This window comes from Panthera leo, chromosome B4 (genome assembly GCF_018350215.1).
Source record: "Panthera leo isolate Ple1 chromosome B4, P.leo_Ple1_pat1.1, whole genome shotgun sequence".
NCBI lineage: Eukaryota > Metazoa > Chordata > Mammalia > Carnivora > Felidae > Panthera > Panthera leo.
The window spans coordinates 1,539,219-1,563,071 of NC_056685.1; the positions used below are offsets into that span (position 1 = coordinate 1,539,219).

General features: G+C 49.2%; 1 long non-coding RNA gene across 1 annotated transcript; it reads right to left on the minus strand.

Annotated features, from left to right (window-relative positions):
* Window positions 1-9,130: 9,130 nt before the first annotated feature.
* Window positions 9,131-23,364, minus strand: LOC122225480. The gene is made up of 3 exons (XR_006205196.1): window positions 23,266-23,364; window positions 16,603-16,664; window positions 9,131-9,215 (listed from the first exon to the last, which is right to left on the minus strand). It is a non-coding gene; the product is annotated as an uncharacterized LOC122225480 (long non-coding RNA).
* Window positions 23,365-23,853: the final 489 nt, after the last annotated feature.

A 23,853-nucleotide genomic window follows, 5' to 3' on the forward strand; every position in this document is an offset into this window, starting at 1 on the left:
TGCTCTGCGGGTCCAAGCATCCCACACGGTATTGTCGGGGCCGCTGTGGATGGCCCACTCCGTTCTGCTGAGCAAAACCAGTGATTTGGAAAAATCAGAGCCCCAGACACCGTGGCTTGCAGCATGGCACATCGCTGCTAGCGGTTAAAGAAGGGACAGTCCTGACTGGTGCCCTGAACAGGAAGGCCTCTCCGTCAGCATAGAGTGTGCTGGTCCTGTGGAAAGAAAGGAAAAGAGAGCACTGAGTACATTCTGGAAGGTCTAGCCTAGGATGGGGGCATCTTGGAAGGCCGTGGCTCTTTCTTTTGCAGCCGTTATTTTGAAGCAAAAAGACGTGTTCTACGTTGCCTCTCTCAGCACATGGAGGCGATAGTTCACAACGAGAAGTCTGTGGAAAGCTGCTCAGTCATGACACAGACGCTCACAGGCCCGGTGCTCCTCTTGCTGGGGACCCCGAAGGGGTACCCGAGTCACCAAATCTCAAGTAAGATGCCGCGAGCCACTTTGTTACGTGTTTGGTTCCCCGCTCTGAAATGGGCCTGGGATTTTGTAGTTTCACAAAGGAGGCATCTCAGCTTGAAACTTCTTGTAATATCCCCGGTACTGGGGATCTACTTTGAGGGGAAAGGAGTATGCGTGGCTCAAGCCTTTTCCGCAGACGTACGGACGCTGATGGTCAGATCTGTGAGGGCTTCCTCCCAGGAGCGGGGACGGACAGGGGCTCCGGCTTCCCGTAGGGGCAGAAGGGAAGGAAAGGAGCACTGATTTGACAAAGCCTGGGATCTCCCCCAGGCTCGGAAGCAGCAGCGACGAGAGAAGCCCTGTCTCCTGATTGTCCCAAGCGTGGGGCTGAGAGCGGGACTCCGGAGTCCCGGGTCCCCACACCCGCGGGTGAGCGCGAGCGCGTGGCGTTCTGAGCAAAAGACGTTCAATGAAACGCACAAGCACCGGGCCTCGCGCGGAGTCTGTGTCCACTGAGGAGGCCCAGGCCCGCCTCCTGACACGTGGGTTCTCATCCACGCAACTGTCTTCCACGTATGGAAGGTCTCACCCAACATCTTCTGATTTTCATGGATTTTCTTTTCAAGTTGTTCAAGCAGCACACATCTGTTGGAGCATGCAGACGCTAAGCCACTCTTGACCTATCTGGAAGCTTCCATGTTATTGCTCAGCTTTTCATGTGGGACAAAGCAAACAGCCACGTATTTTGTGTGTGTATTTTGTGTGTATTGTGCAGTCTTTTGTGTGTTGTATTTCTGATTCCATTGAATATCTTTCGTTGTGCCTTGTAGTTCACCGAGCTTCCTAAAAACAACTATCTTGAATTCCCCATCAGCTAAGCAGGTCTCCGTTTGTGAGGGGGTTGGTCACTAGAAACCTGTCCCTTCTGGGCTGCCGTGTTTCTGGATTCTTCCAGTCCTTGAAGCGTTGTGTTGCTATCGTCACACTGGAGGCAGTGGTCACCTCCGAGGTCTCTACCCACTTACTTACGTCCGCTCTGATAGGGATTTGGGGGCTCCCAGGACTTCCCTACGGACACACCTGCCCCACACATCTTGTCTCCTCCTCAGGGAGGTTCTTCGGGTCTTTCACCTTCTCCGACCTGAAGCACAGGTCTTGTGCTGACGATCCCTGTCTGTTTCCGCAGGGACGACGCTGTACGTTCATGTGTGATCCTTCCCCAAGGCCCACAGACCATCAGTGCTGTGCTCACCAGTCCTCTGCAAGGCCACCCTCTCCGTGGTCAGGGGTGCCCCCGGGCCAGCTGAGGGGACCCGCGGGCATAGCAGTCCCCATGGCTTGTGGGCGGGCCTTCTGATGGGGTCCTGGACACCTGTAGAAGCATCCACGTGCCTCTGACCATTCTGATCCTGCCCTGCCCCCAGGAGCTCCTGGCCCCCAGGGGTGCAGTGACCACTCTGAATGCTGGCCATGTGACTGGCAAGAGTAGGGGCTTCTGTGACAAGCACCCACATGGCTGGGGAAGCTGGCACCCACACACAAGCTCTCACGCTCTCACTTTCCCCCACAGGACAGATCATGGACCCTCAGCTGGGGTGCCTCGGGAAGGAGAGATGCCAGCAAAGTCACAGGGTTTCTCTTCCCTTCTCTGTGCGTCCAGTCTTACATTGTTTCACTCCAGTGCTGTGTAGACCTTCTCCGCTCCACTCCCAGACTTCATAAAGTCTATGGGTGGACTCCTCAGCCACAGATGATTATCTAAGTTTATGTTCTTTTTGGGGGGCAGGCGGTAGAACATTCTTATACTGCCACGATGGTGACATCACTCCTATTTGTTCATTTTCATTTGAGGCTTTGGAGCCATGCTAACTATGGGTCTCAGTGGTGCATTGATGTCAGCACACTGTGAGTGAGATATCTAATAAATGGAAAATCAAAAGAAAAGCATGGCAAATGGTAGAGTTTGTCAGCACAAAGGACTTTTGGGCATATGTTAAAACACTGTGTATGGAAGGACCCAGCTGTGGTGTCCAGACAGAAACCTTTTGGGAGAATAGTTTGCAGGAAAATTAAATGTATATTCAAAAAATGTCATTTGAAAAACAAAATAAAGTTTACAGGTTCTGCCTTAGGAGACCAGGTAGCCTGAGTCACATAGCCTGGCTGATCCTCAGTCAGCTGGCTTCCAGACTCCCTGGTGTCTGCCCTCTGTGCCAATGCCCTGTGGCAGGACTTCACTCGGTTACATAAATGCTCAGCTGTGGCCTGGACGATGTCATTTCTTACCTTTTACCTCTGCACAACCAGTCAGCTCAGGTAAGGAAAGCATAATCCAAAATAAACTCATGATCCTGTCCCATGTTTGTCTGTATGACCACATGTTTGATACCCAAACTCTCAAATAAAACGTAGGACAAGTAATGTGGTCTTCCATCCGATGGGGGGCCCTCAGGGGGCCTTCTATCAGATGGAGAACACAGTCTGTTCCTGAGACTGGAGAAAACAGGCAGGAGTTTGACTCAACGGTGACGTAAATCCATTCAGTGATTGGCCTCCCAGGCTTCCTGAGATCTCACAATATCCTCTAGAACCAGCGTCCACAAGCAGCACTGTGTTGTGTGCAAAACTCCTGTCTGGGCACACTGGTCATCTCCATGTCTGAGCTCACATCTAACACTACTCTGAAGCTACCCTTGAGCACTACTCTGAAGCTATAGAAGCTAAAGACAGCGGCTTTACATTCTCAGTGAGCACCCGTGTCCCACAGATAAGTGTGTGTCTTCACAGTCCACCTCTTCATAAAACCGACCTTGCCTTCCCAAGCTCATTCCCCTCGGCTCAAATGCCCCACCCTACGCTATCTCTATTGTGTTCATCACCACCTTGTCCATGAAGGACATTGGTGCTTCATCCATAGCTTTCTTGACCGAGTCTAACCTTGGCTCTGTGTGACTGCAAGGTGCCTGAAGACGTCCCATCCAACACCCATCTTCAGGACTGGACCAGACGTCCCCAATGGCCGCCTCACCCAACCACCTGCCTTACACAGTCATGGAGGCGTCTTGGGTCTTGTTACCCCCGATGTGCCTCCTCACATAAGCCCACCACCCAAACCTCTCTCCCTGCAGACTGCGTGCCCAGTTATTCCCACTCAGCCTTCTGTTGATTCCACTGAGTCCAGTCCATCGGACACGTCTTCATCCCGAATTCTCACCTCTCTCCTTTCTTCTTGTTCCTCGGATGGAAGCACCAACCTCATTTAGTCTTTCCCCACTGCTGTGGTTAGCTCCTTTGAGATCACTTCTGGGAGTAGAGGAGGGTGGAGAGGGTCACTCATGTTTCTTGCTCGACCCGAAGTTGTCATCTGTCAAGGAGAGAAATTAAAGCTCTGCTCCGGCAGGGAGAAGCCTCTGAAGTTGTCCTTTCAACTCACACAGGCTTCTCTCCTCTGCTTGGATCACGACGACTACCCTGAGCTTTCACAACAACCTTGTGAGGAGTTAGGCTAATCCTCGGCGTCTCATGAAGGCTGAAGAGTGTGCATCACGGTGGCCTTTCCCTGAGCGTGCTTCCACTGGACTGTTTCTCATGCCCCTTCACGTCACGTTGCCCCTTGCAGATGCACACAGCGTGTGGTACCACTTCTTACACAACCATTTTTGCTGCTGCCGTCATGCTGAAACGTCAGCGTGTACTGGGCTCTTGATTACTGTACGTCAAACATCAACGACCACGTGAATGTCCTCCTACTCGTGTTACAGATGGGAAGACTGAGCCTACCAGGTGCTGCCACGAGCTCCTGATTCTTAAATTTGATGCTGGGAGCCAAGTGTGATCCCAGAACTCCCCACTGCTCTGCCGTTCTGCCTTTCTGACGAGTGTATCCCCGGCCTCTTGGCAATAGCCAAACGTGTAAACGTGATGGAGCGAACAGACAAAGCCGCCTTGCCCGGGTTCCAACGAGGCTGGCTCTTCGGTGATGAATGTGTCTGTACACACGTGATGCTCACAGTAGGGTTGCAGCGCTCGGCCAGGCTGGCACAGAACCGGATCCTCACGTGTCACGTTTACTAACAGAGCTGGAAGCTACAGTGTGTTTAGGGGGAAATGTATGTGGCTGCAGCTAACAAGTAGGAATTTATCTGATTCATAAAATTGGCACCTGCAGCCTCAGGACCGGGGGCCAGTCTCCCTAAATGTTTACAAAACAGCAAAATTCACGAAGCGCCAAACATTGCAGTGAGGGAAAGCGGCAGTTCCTGAGTGTCCCTCCAGCTCTGCGTCGGCTCACTGCTCAGTCCCCCAGGGCACAGACACAAGCAGGGAATGGGTGGTCAAGGTAGCGGAAAGGCCGCTGAGCGGGGTCCAGTGCGGCTCTGTGGATGTGATGTGCCAAGAAGCAGCCAGAGGCCCAGGAGCCGGCCCTCCCCTCTCCCATCTCCTTCCTTGAAGATGGAATGAAGGCACTGGGCTGCTCGCTCTCAAGCCCGTGTCAGACCTCAGAGCAGGTGCTAGACATGGACGGTTTTTATTTCTCTGATTAACCTTGTACCTCAACCACAGTTGGTGGAAACAGAAAACATCGATTCCACTAAGTTATCCCAATAACATTTTGGCCGGATCTCCATTCCGATTCCTTCCTGAAAGTGACCAGACCCACTGACCCTCACGAGTAAGGATTTCCATGCCGTCACGTAATTTCTGGGGTGCACGCCACCAGCCTCACTCGCCCCAGCCTCTCCCTGTTGGAGAGGCTCAGGTTGCAACTTTCAGGTTCCGGCTTGTTATATGGATGTATGTGTTGAACCCCCAGGAGTAAATACAAGTATGGGTGAGGACATCGTTCCTTTTAAGTGAGTCTGGTTTTCCTCCATACCTCATCCCTCCCTGCCGTTGAATCTTTTCCTCATAAAACGCAGAGAGCTTTCTGGTGGGAAACTGATGTGACAGGGAAGGAAAACTCTTTAGAAGCTTTTTGCCTTGGGGCGCCTAGGTGGATCCGTCAATTAAGGCTCCGACTCTTGATTTCGGCTCAGGTCATGATCTCACGGTTTGTGAGTTTAAGCCTTGCGTCGGGCTCTGTGCTGGTAGCACGGAGCCTGCTTGGGATTCTCTCTCTCTTTCTCTCTCTGCCCCTTTGCCACTCACTCTCTTTCTCTCTCTCTCAGAATAAACAAATAAATGTAAAAAAAAAAATAAGATATGCTTTTAAAAAAAAAGAAAATTTCTTCCTAGAAATATTGTTCGTTTGTGTGTGGCAGTATAAAAAAAATCTTTAAGTTATTTTGGAAAGTCATTAGATTGGTTTAAAAATTGTAAGTCGTTTGATAACTACAAAACAACAACAACCAAAAAAAGGTAAAAGGGACGATACGGTAGGCAGCTGAACATCCGCGACCCATTCATTGTTAATACATTTGCCTTGTAGTTTTAATGAAGAAAATAAAACATATGGCTAGAAGTAGATTCTTCAGGATAGTCACAGGGCACCCTCAAAAATAAAGTCTCTCTGATCCATACGTCAGCCACGGATTCTGTCTCTGTCTCCTCACCTCTCTATCACCTCCCCATCTACCTATCCATGTGTCTGTCTCTCCATCACCGATAGCTATCTGTAGGTTAAAGGAACTCCGCACGGATTTGTCCTTGTATGGGGACCACCTGGACCAGGGAACACAGCTGATTGGCTCGCTGATATTTCCCATCAAAGCATCTCGGAAATTTCACAATCCCACCGCTGCCCAGTGGGGAGCACGGGACCGCACCACACCTTGGAGGCGTGCAAGGGAATGGTTTGCTCGGGCCCATGGTTAAGTCCCTTGCGAGGAAAGCTAAGGTGTCTAACGTCCCAAGTCCCTGTTAGTTGTTGGTAAAAATGGACTGGCTGTTCCGGTCACTCCTCCTCACGTGGCTCTTCCCAGCCAAGGGCATGGAAGGGAAAGTGTCCTAGTGAGCCCTCGGGCAGGCGTGAAGGTGCGGCCGGTGCTTACCTGTGGTTACCTGGAGGAACAGGCCCTCCGCGGCCACTCCGGGCGCTGGGTCATGACGGGCATGGTCGAGGAGAGGCTTTTGTGTCATCCTGCACAGCCCTTCTCAGCTCCGAGCTGATGAGGACACGCGGGAAACACATGCCGGTCAGACCCAGAGGGGACGGCAGGGAACCAGAAGTCACTGGGACAAACCGTCCGTGGCGCTGGAACCACTGCAGCAACTCCCGAGCCGGAAAGGTCTCAGGAATTGCGCCTCCAGGGGCCACGGGATGCGGCACGTCCACGGGCCTGTCCTCCGAAGGACAGGGGCTTGGTTGCCCTGCCACCCCACCCGTCTTCTCTCCAGGGCTGCGCCTCTGCTCCCGAGGCTCTGGGCCCCCGGCAGCCTTCTGTTCCAGGCAGAGATCTCTCCCCTCGGTGAGCTCCCATTTGTCTCCTTAACCTCCTCCGCTTGTAAGCACACGAATGGTTCCACTCACCTTTCTGCAGAGCCAGGGGGACCCTGCAGAGTCCGCCCGGCCCCTGCCTCCCTCTTCCCCACAGATGTCATCTCTGCAACGGCGCATCGAACACACACGAGCGGCCGTCATCCCAACAGTTGTGCACGTCTCTGCGGCGCCATTTACCTGTGTGTTTATTTGAAACTTTGGCTCCCGTATTTCAGAATGCCTTATTTCTGGGGTTTATAAGAGAATTCAGTGTTGATATTTTCACATGCTCCCGTGGTTTCTTGTTTGGTATTGGTGAACAAAAATGATGTTTTTTCTCCTGGTCCTTTTTCTAGTTCCCTTTCATGTCATGGCCATGCCTGTATGCAGAAGGTCATATTGCAGAATAAGCCAAATTAAAACAAAAACATGAGGCCCTTTCTGCTCCTTCTGTAGGTAACACAACTGGTATCTGAATCCCTTGATTTACAATGTGATGCAAAAAAAAAAACAAAAAAAAAAAACAAGCACCTCTCCCTTTAACCAAGAGTTTAAGAATGGATCCCTGTCCTAAACATGACAAGAATGAATAGTCATTTTTGTGTGTAACTAGTCATTTTAAATACACGCATTTTCCTTTGACCTGCTGTCTCTAATCATTACACATAGTGTCTCTATCATCTTAATTGTTGAATCCTTGCTAGGAGGATTTTATGAGTTATCTGATTAACTGATTACTTTATCCTGTAACTGTCTAATACCATCACCATCACCAGGTTTCACTGCATCATGATTCCGTCACATTAAAGCTGCCATGAATTTAACATGAATTATCCTGACCTAATTTCATTTCTGAGTTTGAGTTTTTAAAAACCAAGACAAACATACAAATTTATCCCAGGTATGTCATCATAAACAAAAAATTTCTACAGTTTCTAGGGAAGCATGCCTTACCCCAAACAGTCACGTAAGTGCCTTTGTTCACTTGCTTTATTCACTATTAGTCCCTAAAGAAGAAGCATTTACTCACATGATTTTAGCAAAATAACTATTTTATGTTACATGGAAACATCATTTCATCCTGTTCACCAAATACTAAGCATACGAGTTTTGCAAATCGAATAAGCAGAGGATAATTGACAACCGGACGTGACAGACTAACCATTTCATGGTGCTGAATGGTAAAGACAGCAGGATTTAATCTGATTCAGCTGAGGGAAGACTACTTTGGAAGAAGCAGCATTAACTTTGGGTCTAGATCAGGGGTGCTGGGATAGGAAAGAACCCCAACTTCTCGGTGGGCTACAGACACCTCGACCACATGCCTTGCCAATCCTCTCTCTGGGACCCGGGCTGACAAACAGGAGGCCCGCACAGGCTCTGGAAGCTTCTGGCTGGGAGGGACAATTTCTTCGACTCCCCAGTCAGAGGTCGAAGCAACGTAACACAGACTCACCTGAGTTTCACAGGGCAGGAGTGTTGACGTGATCATCTCAGCGCTGAGGGAGCAGAATATTTCGCACACAGCACGGGGACAGGGCGGGAATGGGCCCACGGAGATTTTCTAGCAGTGCCAGCTGGGGATTTTCCCGGATCTTACTTTCTACATCCTTGACCACTGGCACGATCATGCCCATCTCTGGGGGTGGTTCAAGCTCACTGAGGAGACACAGCCTCCAACAAAGAGCCTGCTATGGTTGCTGCACTTTGTTAACTAGCGTGAGCTATATGGACCCCTCATGTAACCCGGACGCTGATGGGCAAACTCCATTCTACAAATGCAGCAGGCACAGTGTGAAGCGGTGTAATCACTTGACCTGGGTCAAGGTAGATTAAATGGTGAAGCTGGGCTTGGGCCCCATCCTCCCCACCCTGTAGAGGCGGCTCAGCCACATTTCACCAGGAGCATCGTTACTCTCGGGGCTCTGGAGGCTTCCCCTAGCAACTGCTTGGACTGCTCCACCACAAGGATGTTTTCTGGAACCTCCCATTCTCCGTGGACTACTGCTGCTGGCGCTCATCTGGCCACAGGTAATGATATTTCCCAAGAAACAGACTTTGGTTTGGTCTGTGCTTTGGAAAGGAGATCTCACTTGGAGGAGACAAATTAAGCCAAAGACTAGATCAGGACAGTGTCAGGAATGTGTGACAAAGCCAGAGGTGGAGATTTGAGGAATGAATCATGGATGGTTAGTCAGTCCCTTTGTAGACCAGGCCCTGTGAATGGGGCGTTCCTCAGGCATCATTCCACTGAGCTCCCGAGCCTCTGTTACCTCTGTTTGTGGAGGAAGAATCCAGGTTTTCCATTTAAAAATCAGCGTCCCTTCAATTTCACCTGGAAACAACAGTAACAACCTAAGTAACGGAGCTTCCTAAGAGGCATCCGTACAGGCTCCCTTGAATGTCTGCCAACTCCATCAGATTGGAAATGCGCTTCGCTCGTTTCCGTGCCATTCTCACCAACAGTGCACGGGGTTCCCTTCTCTCCACAAAGAACCATTAGGATATTCTTATCAAGGAATTTTTAAGGCCTCTGACATTCAGATATATGCTAATTTTTAAGAAGTTTAAACATCAATGTTTACCTTTTATATTAAAAATGAACATGACCTATTATTTTCGGGAAAATTTCTCTGAACGCAAACCAAGTCGCACCAGACCCCAAACACGGCTTTCCATCACCTTCCATGTCTGTCGACCGTGATGAGCCCTTCACAACTGGTCCTCAGCCACTTCCTGACATTGACCTCTGTTGTCAGCATGTTCCCCAGGGAATGCGTCACAGCCTACGTCTCTAGGAATTTAAGGGTACGGTGAGTTCTTGAAAGAATGAGGTCCTCACGGTACGTCCATATTTAATGAGATGGCGTTTTTGGTAACATTTCTCCTCCCTAAGTCTGCACCTCTTCCATTCTCTCCAAGTAGTCCCAAAGCACCAAATTCTCCCCTGATATCTTCACCGGCCTTGGCCGTCAGAATCAGACACAACGTGTCAACTACTTGGATTCCTGGGCTCCAGCACAAACCTGCGGTACCTGCACCACAGAGAGGGGCAAGCATTTCTCCGTTAGGCCTAGATTGATAAATCTTTTCAGAGCGAGCTTACGGCATATGTGGCGATTTGTCACCGCGGGGTGTGGTCAGCAGTACAGCCCCCATGCTGTCACCCGTTTCCGTGACCTAATGACACATTGTATTACTCTGCATCATGTGGCCAAAGGGTTTTTGCAGACGTAGTTAAGGTCATGGACCTTGAAACAGAGACATTTTTTCCTGGGTTATCCAGTGGGCCCGTCTAATCACAGGACGCCTTAAAAGCAGAGAACTTCTCCGGCTGGAGGCAAGAGAGGCTGGCAGAAGGGAAGTCTGAGAGACTCCAGGAGAGAGCATCTTGACCGCCACAGCTGGAGGGAGCCACGTGAGAATCTCAGAAGAAATCTGGGTGGCTCCCGCAGCAAAGGCCGTCCCCCCTGCTAGAGGCAGCGAGGAAACTGGATCTCATTCCCACAAGCACAGAGGTGAGCTGGGAGGCACATTGCTCCCAGGAGTTTCCAGCAAAGGGCACAGAGGACCCTTCAGGAACACAGCTCACAGCTGTAGAAGGTTCCAGAAATGAAGTGTTTTTATGCTAAAACTCATGCCTACCATGAGACACAGATATCTGCTTGCCTCACGGAGTCAGGAGTTTCTTCTACGAGTCACAGAGGGCTTCCACAGTCTCTAGTCTGCAGGATGGTCTGGCCCGGACGCCCGGTCGGGGTTGGGTCTCCCAGCTTCCCTGTCACCTGCACCCACCCAGTGACACCACGGAGGCCGCAGACACTGCCATTCTGTGCTTGACGTCAGAGCCCCAGGGGTATCTGCTCATAAACACTGCCGTCACCGAGAATTCTTGCTTCTGTCCTCACGTGTGGGACTTCACCCCCAGTCTCAGTGGCCTGCTCGTGCTGTCTCCGTGCTGGGTGCTGACACGGAGACATCTCCATAGGACCAGCTGTGGCCACCCTCTTGGCCTGGTTCTTCACCTCTTCCTTGCTCGCCTTCTGCTCCGTATCATGCTGTCAGTATCTCAGTGTTTTTCCCAACCAGGCCCTATTAGGTCTTGGTATTGTAAGGGGAAACTATTTTGGAACAGTAGGACATTTGGGGATATTTTATATCAAAGAGCAAACACGGTTATCAGACGGTGGTATGCGTGTCTCTCTACGCTCAGGATTCTGCAGCCACAACAAGTGTCTCCAGGTGGCCCTGAGGCATCGGTCTCCACACTGAGAACCATGCCGTAGGTATGGAGACGCGCAATCTGCGCTGATGGCGTGTCGTTGTCTCCCCGAGGTGGCCGGAAGGTACACGCTCACCTGAGGAGAGCAGCTCATGCTCAGTACAGATGGCTGATGAGTTGAAATGTGTCACTCTCTTGCCCCCAGAGAGCAAACCAACTGGCATTTCCAGCAGGAAAGAAGGTCCCCAACAAACTCGTCTTCAGCCCCCTTCCACACAGCCCCCTTCCAACGTCGCCACAACAGGGACAGCCTGCGTTTTGCCCGGCTGGGAGGCACCTTCTAAAGATGCATCACTGAGGCTAACAGGAGATATTTATGTTCTGAATAGCCTGCCTGTGGGGACCAATCCCCTAAAATTGGATTTCCTCTCTTTTTTATTGACAAACAATAAAATGGACAGTTAAAAATCAATTGGCTGTTTGACCCGCATGTAAATGCAATAGACCTGGGTCCCTTCCCATGGGGACCGTGCCCTCGGGTTAGGGTGGAAATTGCTTTGTCATAACGTCGCAGACCATCTCCTGTGATAAAATCTCATTCCGATCCTCCGTAGAGACGGCCGGTGTTATTGGTCTGTACTCTCCTGTAGGATTGATCTCAATTTGTTCTTCCCGTTCAGCCTTGATATTATTCCCGTTCATGATTTACAGCTCAGAAGCCAAATGCACTTTGGAGCACGCTGTTGACGAGCAGGGTAAGTAATGAAGGAACCGGACGGCTCGGGTGCACCTGAGCCCCGCACAGCATCATGTCTGCTGCTGCTGCTGCTGCTGACCCCGAAGAGGGGAGTTCTTAAGTGTGGCCTCTCTTGCCTAACTTACAATGATTAAAGCTGCCCGTACGGGTGTGGAAAGAGAGAGAGAGGGCAAGCTGGAAGACGGAGAGACAGAAAGTATAAAAGAGAAAGAGAGTATTCATCTCAAGTCTCCAAGGCTCTGATGATCTGTCCGCTCCACTCGTGGTCGCGGCAAATGATGAAACCCACCCACACTCCGATTTGTATGATTTGATTCACTGTGACAGAATGATTCTCACATCCATTTAAATCACAGGTATTGGAGGTTTTTCACGCAGGCTTCTTCCAGACGGGTGAAGGAATGGCGGCACAAATGGCTGAACCCTGACTGTGCAGAATTTTACTTCATTTACTTTCTCCAAATTGTTGCGGCTGAGCATTAGGCTTCCCCGAAATGTATTTCCTTAAGAAATGTGGGCAGCAGAAGAGTAAATTTTAGGGAGAACTGATATGGTTTTCAGAAGACTCACCTGTTTCTTCGTGGAGCTGTAAACTGAGGTCTGTGTTTGGAATTCTTAGGAAAGCAGGGAAATCATCAACACATCTAAACCTGAGTAGGGATGGCTAACTATGCGTAAAACAAACAGACCAAAAACACATTACTCAAAAGAAAAAAAGCCTTCCTCAGAAACGAGTGTCGTCCTCGCCCTCCCTCGCGTGCTGTGTCCGGCGGCTGTTGGCGCCCTCACACTGTCATGCAACAGCACTTTTCCCTCCTGGGAGCCGCGACATTGTAGTGATTGATAAGGTGCATTATTTTAAGTGCATAATAAGCTGGTGGCCACTCCAGCTGAGTGGAGCTATCTAAGTGGAAGGTCACCACCGTCGCCATTAGGAAGGAAATCGTTTCTAATGATAATCCCCTTTACCTCTGGCTCTAGCTGCACCGAGTCCCTCGAAGAGGTAATCCGGCCCCGCCTCGGCGGATAGAGCCCTGCGATGCGCCAACAGCCGCTGCCCGTGTATTAATGTAACGAGCTGCCTTCCCAACCCGCAGACCGTTTCACGTCGCTGCGTCCAGGGGACGTGGGCAGAGGAGGTGGCCCGCCTGATGGAGTGATTTGTCAGGCGCTTAAGTGGCCATGTCCGACCAACGTGACGTCTCCTAGCGGGACACTGCCGCGAGCTTTGTTCAGGCCATGAGGAGTCACAGGGTTTGTTTTCCTTCCCTCCCCTCTGTTCGGGCCAGATCTACAGGGCCGGAGCAGCACAGAGCCTGAGCGGACACCCAGCGCAGACGCAGGTGTGAGGGGCATCTTTGGGGCTTTCGGAGTCCAGGTGACCTGCTGGGCCCCAGGGACATGCTCCCCATGTTGGGACCCCAGCATCCCACCAGTCTTACACGTTCTGGGGGAGGGGCAGTGGCTCTGTGCTCACGGAACTAAAGAGCCAGGGGGAATCCTTCAACCCTTTGCTCTGGTTTGACTAAAACTTCGGGAGGAGTTGACCTTGAACTTCATGGCAGAGATGAGTTAATGGAGAATATGCCATTAAATAATCACGGAACCCAACACAGGTGTGGTTCAGGCCAAATGGGTTTCGGGGGGAAAGCTGAGTGTGAGAGCCCCAGACCACCCCCTGAACTCAGACACAGTGAAGCTGGAGGCTCTCGACTGAGGCAGGGATGGGGGACAGGGTGTTTGGGTGCCAGGAGGCCACCACTTTGCAGAGGCCTGGGAGCTCCAGGAGACCGAGGCCAGCCCCGCCCAACACACACCTACAGTTGGATCCTTCTGAAGATCAGGGTTCCAGTGGAGCCGGTGGGGGGGGGGGGCGGCGGGCTCCCAGGGAACACTCGGAGGCTTAAAGACTATAGACATGGGAGACAGACAGCATCGTTCAGTTAAAGAAGCAGTGTTTACCACATACCCTTTACGACCCCGAGTTTTCCCTTTTAACATCTTTCGTGGTGTTACACGTGTTCAGCCAATATTCATACAATAGTATCGACTAAAGCCCCTCGCTGACATGAGGGTTCGCTCTGGCTCGTACATTCTATGGGTTTGGACAAATGTATAGTGACATTACTCCATCACTGCAGTATTAGACAGAGTATGTTCCCTGCCCTAAAACCCTCTGCTATGCCTATTCATCCCTCCCTCCAGCCCCTGCAATCCCTGAACTTTTTACCGTCTCTACAGCTTTGCCTTGTCCAGAGTGTCATAGATTTGGAATGACAGTGTGGAGAGTTTTCAGATTGGCTTCTTTTCACTTAGTCATATGCATTCAAGGTTCCTTCGTGTCTCTTCATGGCTTGAGAGCTCATTTATTTTTGGCGCTGAATACTATTCCATTGTCCATCCATCACCTACTGAAGGACGTCTTGGTGGCTTCCAAATTTTGACCATTATAAACAAAGGTGCCATAAACATCTTTGTGCAGAATTTTGTGTGACTGTGTTTTCAATTCACTGGGTAAGTACCAAGGAGCAAGACCCCTGATGTATATAGTAAGAGTTTTATAAGAAAACACTTTCTAAGATGTGTGTAGACAAAACTAACAAGCTGTCTTCCAAAGTGGCTGCACCGTCTTGCATTCCCACTAGCAGTGAGTGAGAGTTCCTGCTGCTCAACATCCTTGCCAGCACTTGGTGTTGTCAGGGTTTTGGATTCTAGCTATTCTACAACGTACGGAGCGGTGTCGCATTATTGACTTAACTTGTGATTCCCTGATGACAGGTTGTGTCGAACACTTTCTCAGACACTTATTTACCTCCCATGTATTTCTGGTGATGTGTCTGTTCATTTTCTTTGCCCATTTCTTAATTGTTTTTTTTTCTTACTGTTGGATTTTAAGAGGGGTGTGTGTGTGTGTGTGTGTGTGTGTGTGTGTGTGTTTGATACCAATCCTTTATCAAATGTGTCCTTTGCAATTTCTTTTTCAGTCTTTGGCTTTTCTTTTTCTCCTCCTAATATTATTGTTGTAGAGCAGACGAGTCTAACTTTAATAAATCCCACTGCATCAATTATGTCTTCCATGATTGAAATTTCAATGTCATCTACAAAAAATCATTGCCAAACCCAAAGTACCTGGGTTTTCTCCTGTGTTATTTTCTAGCACTTGTATAGTTCTGCATTTTACATTTAGATCGACAATCCGTTTTGAATCAATTTTTGAAAAAGATGTGGGGTCAGTGTCTAGACTCATTTTTTTTTTTTTTTTTGCATGTGAATATCCATCTGGTCTAGTACCACTTGTTGAAAAAACTATCTTTGTTCCACTTGAATTGCCTTTGCTCCTTTGTCAAAGATCAATTGGCTATAATTATCTGGGTCTATTTCTAGCTTCTCCATTCTGTTCCATTGATCTGTTAGTCTATTCTTTTGCCTGTACCACACTATCATAATTACTGTAGTCTTACAATACATCTTGAAGTCAGGCAGTGTGAGTCCTCTGACTTTGTTCTGCTTCCTCCATATTGCGCTGGCTATTCTGGGTCCTTTGCCTTTCCATTTAAACTTTAGAATCCATATGTCAATATCCATAAAGTAACTTGCTAGGATTTTGATTGCGATTACGTTGAATCTATAGATCGAGTTGGGAAGAACTGACATCTTGACATATTGAATTGCTTATTTTTTAAAACTTGTGTCATGGGATGAATTTTACTGCTTCTCCCCTAGATTCATATTTGGAAGCCCTATCTTCCGGTGTGATGGCATTTGGAGATGGGGTCTTTGGGAGGTAATTAGATTTAGATGAGTTCATGAGGGTGGGGCCCTGATTTGGGGGTCAGCGCCCTTATGAGAGGAGGGGATACAGTTTCTTTCTCCCTTATGTGCGAGGACACAGCAAGAAAGCAGTCGCCTGCAAACCTGGGAGAAGCCTTCACCAGAACCCAACAGAGCTGGCATCGAGGCTCCAGCCTCCAGCCTCCAGAACCGTGAGAGATCAGTGTGTGTAGTTCAGCCAACCTTCCTCCAGCCCGAACAACCAGGACAACTTGCAAAGAGGCAACTGTGAGCTTCGTAAACTGCATTGTTTTTTTAAAATTTCACATTCCCTTGATGAATTCTATGCAATTATTTTAAATTTGATTACTTCTGACTTATTTGGGCTCCTGTAATATGTCATATTTCTGGCAATTTTCACATGAATTATAGTGATGTCAGTTGATTGTTATTCTTTTTTAAAGTTTGTTTAAAAATTTTTTAATGTTTATTTTTGAAGGAGAGAGAGACAGAGTACAAACAGTGGGGGGGGGGGGCAGAGAGAAAAGGAGACAGTGTACGAGCAGGGGAGGGGAAGAGAGAGAGGGAGACATAGAATCTGAAGCAGGTGCCAGGCTCTGAGCTGTCAGCACAGAGCCCGACACGGGGCTCAAACTCATGAATTATGAGGTCATGACCTCAGCGGAAGTCAGATGCTTAACTGACTGAGCCACCCAGGCACCCCTAAAATTTATTTTTAGAAAGAAAGAAGGTGGGGATAAGGGGCAGAGGGAAAGAGAGGGAGAATCCCAGGCAGACTCCATGCTCAGTGTGGAGCCCAATGCGGGGCTCGATCCCATGACCCTGGGATCATGACCTGAGCCGAAAACAAGAGCTGGACACTCAACTGACTGAGCCACCCAGGCACCCCAGTTGGTTATCATTCTTTGGTGCACATTTTTTTTTTCTGAAGAGAATGCTTGAAATACATACATGAAGAACTTAGAGAACGGTCCAGTGAAACTGTGATTGTCTAACAACACACGTCTTCATTCCTGGAAAGACATAACATTACGTTACACTGATGGAGAGTCTGAATTTTCCCTACAGAATAAGATATGGATATTTAAATGTCAATGTAAGTTCCTGAAACTACAGCATCTGTTACAAAGAAAATAAATACTAATCTGTTTTGAAAATAAAGGACTACCGATAACAACAATAAAACACTTTAAGATCTATTTTCTAATAGATTTGCGAGAACATTATCATGACATTTGCCTTTTAATGGAAGCAATTTGACTTCAGAGCCCTAATGATGTGGATTATTGGTACTCCGTGCTGTGTCTAGTGAGACCGGCATGTGGAGTGTGGCGGTAATGAGACGGGCTGTGATCCGGCACCTTGGAATGCCAGTTAGAGGTACTCAGCTCTCCTTCCAGAACCTATCTCTGGGCAGAGCATCCTGAAGGCGAATGATCAAAGGCAGGCTGTAGAGGAGAATGAAGTCATCCGGGCAAGTGTTACAGGACCATGGGGACAGGGTGGGAGCTCGGAATGCTGGCTTTGCCCAGTTGATTCAGAGGCATTGTGTGTAGATAGAAGAAAGAGAAAAATTGCTCAGGTGGAGTCTCTTAAGTTAAAATGGGATTCAGTCTTCTTACTTCCCTCAATTTTGTGCCCTTCTGTTAATTTTTATTTTTTAAGTATGGCTTTCAGCATTCACATTCTTTTTCTTTACTTTATTGTTAGCAATTTAGTTAATCTTGTGTTCCTCGTACTTGAGCAAGATGAGAGTAGACATTAGCGTGGTGTTTAAGCAGTGAGTTGTTTGCTGCATAAAAACCAAATGAGTTAATAAGGAAAAGACTCAGCAAATTCGTTCATGACAATTCACTTGGAGAAGCTTTACTTTTTTTAAATTTTCTGTCACGATGAAAGTAATTATACCACTTTTTTTCTTCTTTTTATGGCACTAAACCAGCACATTTTCAGTGCCATAAATGTAAACAATAAACATATTGCTGCATTTTATTTTATGGTTTTAGCTGTCAAAGTCTTAAAGTGCCACATGTTTAAAAGCTAGACCACTTTGCTACCTGATGACTCACAAAAATTATATTCCCACGACGGTACGCAAGACATCAGTATGAAGGGGACGGGTTTTCATTGCATTTAACAACGTCAGGAGCAGACCAGATAGGTATTCAGAGTCAAAAATCATTTTTGCCTAACAAGCCTGGGTTGGAGCAGAAGTTGGTGTAGAAACAGGAAACGTAATATAAAGAAGATGAACATGTGAAAGATGGACAAGGGAAATGAAGCACACAACAGATTCAAACCCATCAACCACTGTCCCAAGGGACCCGTTTCCACTGGGATTTATGAGATGGGTCCAGAAGCTTCACGTATCCCAAAGGCAGCTATTATTTTTAAGCCAACCTGTACCATTTGTTCTTATAATCTTGACAGCCATTAGAAACAAACCATGGTAATAGCAAATTATTATTTTTACCTGAATCAGAGTATCTCTTAAAAATATATCCAGATGTGAACTTCCCTGAAACAAACATCAAACATACTAACTCTGTTGCCGGGCAACAACTCCTTAATCTCTTCATTCAAACAGAGGTCAGCGTATCAACCTTACTATCCCACAGAAGTTGACTTTGGGGAAAAACACACGCATCACACAGAAATTTGTTCCAACCAGGAATTTGTTTTGATTTTCAACTGAAGTGTAAATGTTGCTGTGAGTTTTATGACATTTCAAAGTATTTCATTGTTTGGACACATGTCATTTTTAAACAAAAGCGTCTGTGCCCCAAGCCATGATAATATTCTATGGATGGCAAAGTTGGAATTTTTTCCTATGGCTTACAGTGGAAGAAACAATTTGCTTCAGATCTTGATTCTCCCCTACACATTGGCCACGTCAGTTCTTTAAGATTGTGATGAGCCGTGTTGTGGGTGGGGGTGGAGAAGTAGGGAGAAAGAGCGGAGAAAAGCTAAGTGTTAAAAAAAACGCAGAAAGATATGGTGGTGGCTTCCCCGGAGTGTTTCTTGGCGGAATTCGAACACACACCGACAGAGCGGTTTTCTTGTTTTTGTCCCATCTCCTTCTGTTACTCGCATAGTTCCCACCAAAACCAAGTCCCGGGTTCAGTCTGTATTGCACACGAGTGGACCAAGCTTTGCCACCCTTGCCATCAGAAGAAGGGTCTCTTCCACCAGCTGTGAGCCAGGCTGGTTTTTGACTTGCGGTGACCCATCAGATGTGGGGCAGGTGTCGTGCTGAGTTCCGGGCCGGCCCTCACCAGGCGCCCGGCGTCTCTTTAAAGCTCTTCCTCCGTGTGGGAGAGGCTGTTCTGCTGAGAACGAGGTGCCACACGGGGCGGAGGTAGGCCCGCCAGTCGGCGTGTCCCTCAGCCAGCCAGGCCTGGCTGACTTCCAGGTTGCCCAGGGACGCATCAATGACCGCCGCAGAGAAGCGGGGTCCAGCCGAGCTCAGGCCAAGTTGAATTCATAGTCGTGCTAAACCACCCCATTTCAAGGCGAAAAGCAAAAGCAAACTGATGGAGAAACAGGTTCCTGGAAGTAAGATGATGGACAAAGCAACGGCAAAAAACCAAAACGTGTGACGCTGGCTTTGGGACAAGGCAGTGAGCGGGGGCTGGGGACACAGGCTGGAAGAACAAAGGGCGGACGACTGGTGGAGGCTGGGTGTAAAAGTGCTCTGCGGAGAGGGGGCCGTGGCGGCCTGGGTCTTGTAGAGGCGACGACAGCGGCGGGGGTGACGCCTCTGGTAACCTGACTGGTAGAAAACGCACAGGCAGACTTGGGGGGCTGCCAGGGTGACGTGGCAAACCAGGTCTCGGGGGGTTGCCGGGGGGTTTGCCACACTGGCCGCCTACCTGGCTCTTCAGCCGTCTGTGAGGGGACACCGCAGGAGTGGGATGGAAAGAAGAGAAGAGGCGAGTTGTTCAGTCTTCACGTGGGCTTGGGGGGTGTGGAACGCCAGGACCCGCTGGTTTAGAGGGTGAGACAAGCTCTTGTGCCCAGGCTCCAGAGATGGCAGAGGGTTCGTGAGGTGATGTGACACCCGGGGGTGAGGGGGTGCCGCGGGACCCTTCGTGCAGGGGGGAGCAGGCCCACGGGTCCACACGGGGCGACAGAGCGCCACCAGAAAGAGCTGCAAGACAGCCGGAGAAAGAGAGGTCCCGCAGGCCCCCGAGGACGCGGCTTTCGTTGACTGGACGGACGGAGCTGCAAAATGCAAAGAGCGCGCACGGTCTTAGGAGCGTTGGGCACGAGAATGCGACACCCGCTCAGACCGGAGACGGCCCCGTTTTCTACAAGCGGGAAGCCGGGCGAGAAGGCCTCTCATCTGCACACCGCCGGTTCCCGTGGAAAAGGAAGGCTGTCTTCCTGAAGGGTGGTTATAAGAGCCCCTGGGGACGCCAAGGGCCAGAGCGAGCGGCAGGCCCTCGGAAGAGCAGGAGGGGACCCAGAGCTGGGGCTTCCTGAGGGACGCCGGACTTGCGGGTCCCCCGGGCCAGCCCCGCTGACCGTGGCGTGGCATGGATTTCAGAGTCGTCGTGGGCCAGGAGCTACAGCACGTGCCCATTCCTCTGCTCCGGTGGGGATGTCTGTGGCAAGAACCCTGTCCCCACGTCTCACCGTTTCCAGGAATGTCACACAGGGGTGAAGGACAGGGAGCTAATCTTTTAGATCCTAGGTCTCTAAATCAGGAGGGGTTGGCCTCCAAGAAGCTGCATGTGGGCACCAGGTGGATGATGAGACCCCGGACTGGGAGCTTGACGCCATGGTAGGGGGGACATGCGGCCTTGGTCCGCAGGAGTCGATTCACAATAGGGAGGGGCGCGGATGGGTCCGCACGGACTGTGGGCGGTATGACCCGTGTGCATTCGGGGCTCGGCCAGTCCCAGGGATACTCAATGGCACATTTGGTGCAAACACAGCCTGGGAAGGTGCCTCCGCAGGGAGACTTGACCGTCCTGCTGCTCGTGGACTGCTGCCAGCAGGCCAGCATGGTCCACGGTGAAAAAGCCACGGGTTTAGTCCCTTCCACCGTCCCAGCCGACGGCCAGCCAGTGAGCAAATGTGTCAGCGAGGTCACAGGGCAAGTCAATGCTGCGATAATGCCATGAGCAAAATACACTGTGTTGCGGACAGAATTTTAGAGCAAAAAGCTCTGGATTACTTTGAGATTTCCCTGCCTTAGGCTCTTTCCTTAAAGCATGTTGCTCAAAAATAAACGTATGCTGCTTTGAGTTTACAATGTAGTGGGAAATACCGTTCCTCCTCTTTGCACTTGGAACTTGTTTGGATAAAGGTGCCGTCGGAGTCTACGCTGTTCCACATGGAGAACTGGAGAACTGTGTCTGTCAGTACCTCCTGGGCAGGACTCCTGAAGACCCTTGGCTCCCTGGTTCATTCATAAGCTCAGGCCTGGCTTGTGTAGAGGACAAGGACTCACTTTAATTCTGTATGAATTCTGCCTGAAAGTTGAAGTTTTTCTTTATCCTCCTCTACATGAAGACTGAATTTCTGTGAGTAAAACGCGCTGTTTATTGTAACACTCGTTAACATGTTCACATAACTATAAGTACGACCAGGTATTTACGACCCGCTTTTTTAAAGCACTCACTCCCAGATTTTGCAGACTTGCAGATTGTGCTGCCCTGAGCAGGGTGAGAACCAGATGCATCCCCCAGCGTCCCCCGTCAGGTGGGGCTTGCTTCACCGGGCCACATGCCTTTTCCTTCCCTGTCCTCCGAATGCTGCCATTCTGTGGTTATTGCCACCATTTTGGAAACGGGGCAGCGGATGGTCCTCGCTGGAGCTGTCCCTGAAATGTGACATTTCCGTGACGGGCGCTGGCATGGTTTCTGGAGCTGTCAGTGTTCCGGCGAGGTGTGCACGGTGCCAGGTGTTCCCGGGACTCTTCTCCAAGTGAACCGTGAACGTGAGGCTGCAAGGGACAGATGTGCTGGACAAGGGACAAGGGACAGATGTGACAGATTTTTGCATTTTTGTTTTGGGCTCCCCACCCCCCCACGCACAATACAGAAAATCACACTTAGTGGGAGAAAATAGCATCTCTATTGTGAAGTGTCCCTTTCCTTTGAAACTTGCTAGGGATTCTCGACGTGGCTCCCAGCTGTAATGGGGTAACAGGCACGGGGCTGGGGCCTCCCCCCTCCTGACACCTGTGACACTGGACAAAATGCCTGAGGCCATGGTTGTCAGGCTTTGGACAGACAGTCCAACGCGGCCGTCATTTGACGGCATTTGTTTTAGAAAAGGGAGGCTCATGGGTGAGCGCCACAGTCACGGTGGCTCTTGGTGTGGGGACAGTTTCCTACTACAGGACAAAATCTGGAGTCCAGGCGGAGTGCTGTGATCCCACTGAGCTGAGAGGCAGAGTTCAGAGTTTGAGGTGAGGCGCTTGAATGTGTGGGGCTTCCTGTACCCCGGGGAATAAGGAGCCGTGTAGAGTCCCGTGCACAGAGGGAGAGCAAACCACAGAAGGAAGGGCTGCTCTGAGGTTAACAATGAAACGGAGATTCTAGAGGTCAAGTCAGCAGAGCATCTTTTGCAGTCTTAGCCCGGCCAGAGTGGAGAAAGTCAACATCTCATGGCAGATCGGGGCATCAAGATTAAACACGAGAAATGCCCCCATAAAGACAACGCGTAGCAGCGTGGCCCCCAGTACAACCCTGTCCCCCCTCCAGGCAGTGGCTCACGGGGAGGTGACCAGATGCAGCCTATGTGTCACCGAAGGAAAGTAAAACATAGTAAACCAGAATCTGCGGTGTTTTGCTAATGTAGTTTTGGGAGGGAAATTCATAGCAGTAAATGCTTATATTAGGTAAGAAGGAAGCTTTGATGTCAGTGGGAAAAGTACAGACCTTCATAAACTAGATCAAGAACAAAATAAATGTGAAGCAAGTGTAGGTAAGGAAAGAGTAAAGGTGAGACCAGAAATCGACCCCATTGAAATAAAAGCAATGGTGAAATTACAGAACCCAAAGCCTTGTTCTTTGAAACGATCAGTGAATCTGATAAATTGGAATCTGTAATAATTAACAAAGTAAGAAAGGCAGAATAAACAAATTACTAACATCAGGAGTGGCAGTAGGGACGTCAGGTGCCACAGCCAATACAGGAAAAATAGGGGGGAACCGTTCTCTGCCAGTAGGTGAACTACAAACTCCTTGGCAGACAGAAATTACCAAAACTCATTTAAGAAAAGCAAAGCATGAATGGCCTTGCATCTATTAAAGAAATTAAATTTTTAGTTAAAATATTCCCCACAAAGGACACGTTGGTGTACAGTTTCAGTGGTAAAATCTATCAAACATACAGAGAAAAAAAATAATACAAATTCTCGTACAAATCCTTCATGTTATAATGCTAGCATTCACCTGACATTAAATCATAAAGACATTATAAGAAAATGAAATCACAGAGGATTATCCTTTATCAATAGGGACTCAATAATTTTAACAGGATTTATAGTTTCAGAGCCGTTTTAGGTTCACAGTAAAATTCAGAGGAAAGTACAGAGATTTCCCGCACACCTCCTGTCCCCACGCCCCCCCCCCAAGCCCCCACTATCAACACCCCTACCTGGTGGCACATTTGGTACGAGGGATGAACCTGCACAGACTCATCATCAACACCCAGAGTCCACAGTTTACATTAGTGGTCACGCTTGGTGTTGTGCAGTCCATGGGTCTAGACACATGTATGGTGACGTGTATCTGCCATTATGATGTCACACAGAGTAGTTTCACTGCCCCCAAAATCCTCTGCCCTACCTACCACCCCCTTCCCCCAACCTCTGGCAACCAGTAATCTTTTCACTGCTCCATAGTTTTGCCTTTCCCAGAATGTCACACAGTTGGGATCATACAGTATGCAGGCTTTTCAAAGTGGCTTCTTTTCACTCAATAATATGTATTTAAGTTTTCTCCATGTCTCTTCATGGCGTGAGAGCGTATTTCTTTCTAGCGCTGGATAATAATCCATTGTCTGGCTGGAGCACAGTTTACTTATCCTAGACTTAACATTTTTAAGGAAGTACTAGCATACGGAATCCAGCAATACGCAAAATTCATCATGACCAAGTTGCGTTTATCGCATGAATGCAAGGTGGTTTCAACTTTTGAAAATGAACTAACTTAATACACCCTAAGAGCAGGTTAAAAAAGGAAA